This window comes from Hipposideros armiger, unplaced genomic scaffold (genome assembly GCF_001890085.2).
Source record: "Hipposideros armiger isolate ML-2016 unplaced genomic scaffold, ASM189008v1 scaffold_104, whole genome shotgun sequence".
Classification (NCBI taxonomy): domain Eukaryota; kingdom Metazoa; phylum Chordata; class Mammalia; order Chiroptera; family Hipposideridae; genus Hipposideros; species Hipposideros armiger.
Genome location: NW_017731454.1, coordinates 3138380 through 3145703, shown reverse-complemented (window position 1 = coordinate 3145703; position 7324 = coordinate 3138380). Strand labels below are relative to the sequence as shown.

Below are 7324 nucleotides of genomic sequence, written 5' to 3'. Positions count from 1 at the left end.
ATCTTAGCTGTGGAGGGCAGTGTCACTGGCCCTCATATGTGGGGTCCGAACCGGGGCCCTCTGGCGTCCCAAGCCAGTTCTTAACCATTGCGCCACTCGGCCAGCCCTTCAATCTCTTTCAAGTGGCGCTATCTCTACAACCTAAAATTGTATCCAATTCTCTCCTATTTAAAAAAAAGTAGAAAAAAAATTAGAAGTCTCAACTTTATGCTCCCTTCTTGGTACTACCTATCTCTCCCTTTCCCTTGTCAATATTAGGAAACATATTACAGTGTTTCTAAAACATGAGTTCACATGAACTATTTTAAAGAACATTTATCAATATCTTGCACTCTATACAAAAATAAACTCAAAATGAGATAGAGACCATACTGTAAAACTTAAAACTATAAAACTTCATTTAAAAAATAGAAGAAAATCTTTGTGACCTTGCGATAAGCAAAGATTTGTTAGATATATTACCAAAATATGAGCCAAAAAAGAAAAAAAATTTCACAGTTCGGGCTTCATCAAAATTAAGAACTTAAAAAGACACTGATAATGAAAAGATAAGCCATACATTGGGACAAAATATTTGCAAATCACATATCTTATAAAGAACCTATATCCAAAATATACAAAGAGCTCAAAACCCAACAACAAGAAAAGAAACAACTGGATTAAAAAATAGGCAAAAGGTCTGAATAGACATTTCACCAAAGCAGATAGAGAGATGACAAGCACATGAAAAGATGCTCAACAGCATTGATTATTAGGAGACTGCAAATTAAAACTGCAAGGAATTACCATTAAAACGACTGACTAAACCAAGTGTTGGTGAGGATGAGGAGGATAGGAACTCATACAATGCTGGTGGGCATGTAAACTAGTACAGCCTCTTTGGAACAGCTTATCAGTTTCTCAAAAACTTAAGCCTACACCTATCATATGACCCAGGCATTTCACTACTAGTTATTTATCCAAGTGAAATAAACATATGCACATACAAAGACTTGTACACAAAGGTTCAGAGCAGCTTTATTTGCAATAGTCCAAAACAAAACTGATGTTCTTCAGCAGATGGATGGGTAAACAAATTGTGTTATAGCCATACACATATAGTATGCAGAATGCTACTCAACAATAAAAAGGAATGAGCTATTTATATGCACATAACATGTACAGGTCTCAAAATTCTTATGCTGAGTATAAGCCAGACAAAGATTCCATACTGCATGATTCCATTTCTATTAAATTCTAGAAGATGCAAAATGACCTAGAATGACAGTAGATCAGTAGTTGCTTGAGGATGGGGGACCAGGGGGTATGGGAGGCAGGATTACAAAGTGTCATGAGGAAACATTTTTGTTCCATGAATGCATACATATGTCAAAACTTATCAAATTGTATCCTTAAATATGTGCAATATATATGTCAGTTATACCTCAACCAAGATATTTGTTTGTTTTTGTTAAAAGGCTGTATAATATTCAATTCCATTAATATGATATTCTTGCAAAAGCACATATATAGGGACAGAAAACATACCAGTGGTTTCCAGGAGCTAACTGGGTTGATAGGAAGAGTTAACTACAAAGTGACATGGGGGACACTTTCGGAATGATGAGACTGTTTTATATTTTGATTGTAATGATGGCTACATAACTATATACATTTGTCGAAATACACAGGATTGTACACTAAAGAGGGTTAATTTCACTGTATATAAATAACATTCTAAATTTTAAAATAGAAAATTAAATGATTCTGTGAACACCACTATTGTTCTTATTAAAATTCCACATAATAGTACACATATACAATCAAGTATATATATTTTTTATAAATCAGGTTTATCACATATATTTAAACCAAAATACATTTCCAAATCAAATTTTAAAAACTACAAATTTTAAAAGCAAGATTCATTCAACAAGATGGACAATGTTATTTTGCTGTAAACGTTTGTGGGTGCAGAATCTTTCTCTGAGACCACCTACCTAGCCACCCCCATTACGTAGCATAGACTCTCTCTCAGGTCCTACCTCTCCTCCTGGGTGGTCAAACCCTTCTCTTTCCCTTCTCCGACATTGTCACAGCCCCTCCACCCCACAAGTACCCATCTTCAATTGTGCCCCAGCCGCAGGCATCAGTGGCCCCCATAGATCTCCTGTTAGATAAGGGAAGATGGGAACTTCTGATCCTAAAACTGGAAAAGGCGGAAGAGAAAGCCACCTGAGAACGGAAAATCTAAAAACAAACTGGGAAGATTGAACAAATGCTTTTCTTTATGTTGAGAATGTCTGTCTCTGTCACAGGACAGAAGGACCCCTTCTCTTACCTTAGCCTTGGAGGTGCCAGGCTTGAGAGGGCGGGGGGAGGGGGGGATGTCCCATCCTGTCAAGCCTATTGTCCCCTTGTAGGTTGAAAACAAGGACTTGAAGTACAGTCTCTTATTAATCTTTGTATCTTCAGTGCCTTACAATACCTAACATATGTCAGCCAATCGATGAATGAATAAATGAGTAAATGAATAAATCAAATTCATTCAATAGTGATGAATTAAATAAAGATTAAATGATTAAACGGTGCAACCCAAATACAACTTTCGCCTTAATTGATGAGTAGGTGTAACAGGCATCTGATTCCTGCACTTACCCTTAATAATAACACCCAATTGATGTTTGTCTTTTCTAGATGCCCAGTTATCTGGAAGAGGTTTTGAGGACTGACCTTCACAGAGGCATCTGTCCAGCTTATCTTACTAAAGAGTTTCAGAAGTCCCCATGTTTTTAAAATAGAAGGTACAGACTCTATAATCTTGGGCAATTTTGATAATTTATCTGAGACTCAATTTCTACAGCAGTAAAACAGGGATAATAGTAGCAACAATTTAATAGAGTTTATGTGAGGATTAAATAAATCAGTCTTTGTAAGGAGACTGGCCGAGTGCGTGCCACAAGGTAATAATAAATGTTGACTGTTACTCACCCCCTCTGTTACTACCAACACCACAGCCTTTGCTAGTATTTTTACTATTTCTCATTAAGATGTGAATATAGCTTGGTTTAATTGGAGGAAGCATTCTGAACTCTAACCGATCTCTTCTTTAAGCTCATTTAGGAAATTGTAAGAAATTGCCATCTGGCATAATTTCACTTGAGAGCTCCATAGGAAACGATTGCTTTTTATTTAAAGTTCAATACAATAAATTTTAATGATTTACCAGCTCCTGGGCACAGAGAATTTGTCCTGTGGAGGGGAAAAAAAAAAAAAAAGGACAACCATCTTACCCTTAGGAGGAAAAATGACACTAAATTAGGGTGTTATTTTGGACATACAGATTCTACACAATCTGTTCTTAAATCTCTAGTCATCTAGGTAAAAAGTGTATTTCCATAAGGGAGGGAGAAGGTGGTGGTGCAGTGGAGGGGAAACATGACCTTGCCCTTGTGACCCATTTCTGCAGAGGAGGTAGTGTCGGCTGGTGGTGGTCTGCCAACATTTAAGTTGAATTCAGTTTTGAATTGTCTCTCCATTCCTTACTGGTTGTGTGATTTGGAGCAAATTATTTCTCTTAGCCACCGCTTTTAGCTTTGCTTTTCTTCATAAATGAGAATAACATCTACTTCGTATGAGGATTAAATGAGGTCATACAAGTGTGGAGGAAAGAAAATGTAATTTAAAAACCTAATTTCAGGTGCTTCCACATGAAAGGGCCTCAACAGAAGAAAATGTATCCTTTTATTTAGGAAAGGATGTCGACGGGCCATCTACTTCTGAGAGGCAAAGCCCCAGACCCATCTGGATGGGAGAAGTTGACATAAAGTGGGTAGTAAAAGTAACAGAAGTAATGCAGTTTTGGGACTTTTAAATTTTCTCCTCAAGACCCAAGAAAAGGAGTTTGGACCCTGGAACTAGGGGGAAAAGAGATGGGGGAACAAACCTAGTGTGCTATTTAAAAAAAAAAATTTTTTTTATTGAGGAACAGTGTGTTTTTCCAGGACCCATCAGCTCCACGTCAGGTAGCTGTTTTAATCTAGTTGTGGAGGGCGCAGCTCAGTGGCTCATGTGGGGATCGAACTGGCAACCTTGGTGTTATGGGCACTGAGCTCTAACCACCTGAGCTAACCAGCCACCCCCCACACCCCACCCCCAGTGTGCTCTTCAGCAACAGACGTATTGGATAATGAAGGGAAGGTTGCTTTTCCTTTGGTGCTCCGGTTTTTTGTTAGCCTTTCCCGCGTCTTTGTGGAAGCTTTACGCCTCCCTTAGGCATGTCTTAACACCGTCTCAGGGAATCCGAGAAAGTCATGCTCACAGCAAGCTGGGGTGGCCCACAGGACTGCCATAGGGGATCAAGTACTGAGTCTAGATTAGGGTGCAGAAGCAAATGGTGAGAGGAGCCACCAGGAAAATCTACCTTCCTCTCGGGTACTCCTCAGAAATATTAGGGAGGAAGCTGGACTCTCCCAGTTATTCATTTATTTTCATTTCACTGTGTCTGTATTCCACTGAGCTTGGAAAGCTGGAGGACTTAGGGACACATGAAACACACTTTCCATTGAGCACTTTCTGCTGCCACCACCTTAGAACAAGCTGCCAACCACTCTGGCCTGGACAACTATGTTGCCTCCTAACTCGTTTCTATGCATCTGCGTTTGTCCCTTCCAATCCATCCTTCACACAATTGCCAGAAGAACCTATTTTAAGCATAAAATGGATTAAGTCACCACCCTTCTCAAGTCTCTTCATTGGCCTCCTATTTTACCTTGAATGAAATCCCGACTCCAGATCTTGACCTCTCAGGCCTGTGGGACCTGCCCCTGCTTCCATGAGCAGCGTCGCATGACACCAAGTGGCCCCTCACCGACAGTGCTCAGCACCCTCAGGGTCTGTCCACACCGTCTCCCCTTCTCCTCCTCCTGACCTTTACCTGTTTGGCTCACCCCACTTTCAGGTCTCAACAACCCATGGCACCTTCTTGGTGGACCTTCCCTGGCCACTCTAGATAAATGGTCTCAACCCTGACCCTTGTTCTTATCAATTGCAACACGCTGGCTGTTGCTTCATCACACTTATCAGTTTTGTGACTATTCGTCTGTTTTGCTTTTTTATTTCTTGTCTATGTCTATGAGGGCACAGGCTTTATTCCATAAACCCCACCATGCATCTGGCACCTGCTTTAGTGCCTGAACCTTAGTAGGCCCTCAATCAGTATCTGAAGGATTAATTTTTTTTGGGGGGGAATATATGATAATTCTTTTTTTTTAAATTAAAATTTATTGGGGTGACAATGGTTAGTAAAATTGCATAGGTTTCAAGTGTACAGTTCTGTAATACATCATCTGTATATCACGTTGTGTGTTCACCACCCAGAGTCATTTCTCCTTCCATCACCATATATTTGACCCCGCTGGATTAAATTTTTAATGAGATATTTTACACTTTTCTATATTCAAAATCCTTTATATGTTTTACACTTACAGCACATTTCAATTTAAACTAGACACAATTTCAAGTGCTCAAGTGACTCCTGTGCTGGACAGTGCAGGCCTGAAGCATGCTATCCTCAACATGTGGTAGCTGCTAGATAATGAAAATCGTGCAGAGCTTTTGAAGAAGAAAGGCTTATGTTGAGAGCTGTGGGAAAGAGGGGTACCCCCTGGCCAAGCCCACAGGGTGAGTCTCTGCTCACCTGCTAGGATCTGGAAGGGCAGCGAGACCTTGCGTGTGCCCTGGATGAATGAGTAAGGCCAATGCACCGGGAGTGAGGTGGACCTCTATGCAAAAGCCCTTGCCTTCCAGATACACACAGGGAAAGCAGAGTGCAGAGGACACACCGAGAGCACCAGGCTTGTTGCATGGGTGGGAGGCGACAGGCCAGGAAGGCGTCTGCCAGCGGGGTATCTCAAAATGCAACCCATCTAGGTATCATCGCCAATCTTCCAGAAACGTACTATTACTGGGGATTGTTGGTGACACAATATGTAATGTGACTTATTTTTGTTTTTTGTATAAAACTTCCTTCAGTTCATTTGTGGCCAGCATGTTTCCAGTTGGGAGGCTGGAATGAGCCAACTGGGGTGTCTAGTGCAGAGTTTCACCCAGGTTTCTGGTTAGGAAATCCTCTTCTAAAAAGTGACTTTTAGATGTGGGCCACTCACTAGATAATATTCACCATCAAGCATAGTGCTTGGAAGAAAAACTCCATTGTGTATGTTTAAAACTCAGTTTTATGAGAGAAAAATGTGTGTGACGCAAAGAGATACACCACTTACTCTGGTACCCAAAGCGAGGATGGTCTCCCATTCACGTTTGACTAATGATTATGTTTCATTGCTCAATGTCACGAGTTCCTGAGTCAGATAGACGAAGGGCAGCTAGTGCCAAGTCGCTGAGCCCATCTTTCTGCCCTTAAGGAGCAGACTGGACGGTGGATTCTGCATCGTCTTGCACAGACAGTTCCCACAGATGTTGGTGGGATCTGTAAGTAGGAGCGCGGTTAGAGTATTTAAGGGAGAATTCTGCTGTGCAGGTCGCAGAGCCCAGCCTGCAGCTCAGAGTGAACAATTTTAACCTGTTGGCTCCTCCAGAGAATGAAGACACCCCCCCACACACACACACACTTCCCCAAGTTTCAAAGAATACTGCTAGTTATATTTTGTTGGAGATCCGTGACTTACCAAAGGTCCAGGAATTTTGGCAACAGCTTTCCAAGGCAGGGGTGAGGAAGGTAAGGAACTGTTTCCCCAGCACTATGAAGCCTGCTAACTTGATCAAGTATCAGCTGCTGTTTGACAACATACAGAAACACACCATGAGAGCACAACTGTTCTTTTCAGACTGTATTAATAGAAAAATCTGGTCAACTAGAAAGATTAGTACAAGAATGTTCTACCAAGTAGATCCAATTTCTCTAAGGAAATGTTAATCCCTTCTCGCTGCAGGCTTTCATATTAAAAAAAAATGAGTCATCATTGTATCACTGATTATTTTAAGAGATCTTATAAAGGTTAAAGCATGTTAGAGTTAAATGAGCCTTTTAAAAAAATTTCCCCCCCTCAATATTTGAAAAGAACGTTATAGATATATTCTTAATGAAAACATTAAAATATAAAGCTTTTATGGGCCCTTTTCCAATTTCATTTCTCTTTCTCCCTAAACTGTATTATTATGTCTCAGTTCCAGGCATTTTCTCTCTCTCTCTCTCTCTCTCTCTCTCTCTCTGAAATACAGCATTGTCTTTCCATATTTTAAACTTTAAATAAATGTTAAATACTGCTAATAGTTTATGTCTTCTTGAAGAAATATCTATGAATATACAAGAATGTATGTATTTTTA

At 40.3% G+C, this 7324-nt stretch overlaps 1 long non-coding RNA gene across 1 annotated transcript in view; it reads right to left on the bottom strand.

Annotated features, from left to right (window-relative positions):
* LOC109384864 (uncharacterized) overlaps positions 1-6953 on the bottom strand; it is a 10915-nt gene extending 3962 nt beyond the window's left edge. Inside the window, exon 1 of the long non-coding RNA XR_002124501.1 lies at positions 6666-6953. This is a non-coding gene — a long non-coding RNA (uncharacterized LOC109384864). The remainder of the gene's footprint in view (positions 1-6665) is intronic.
* Positions 6954-7324: the final 371 nt, after the last annotated feature.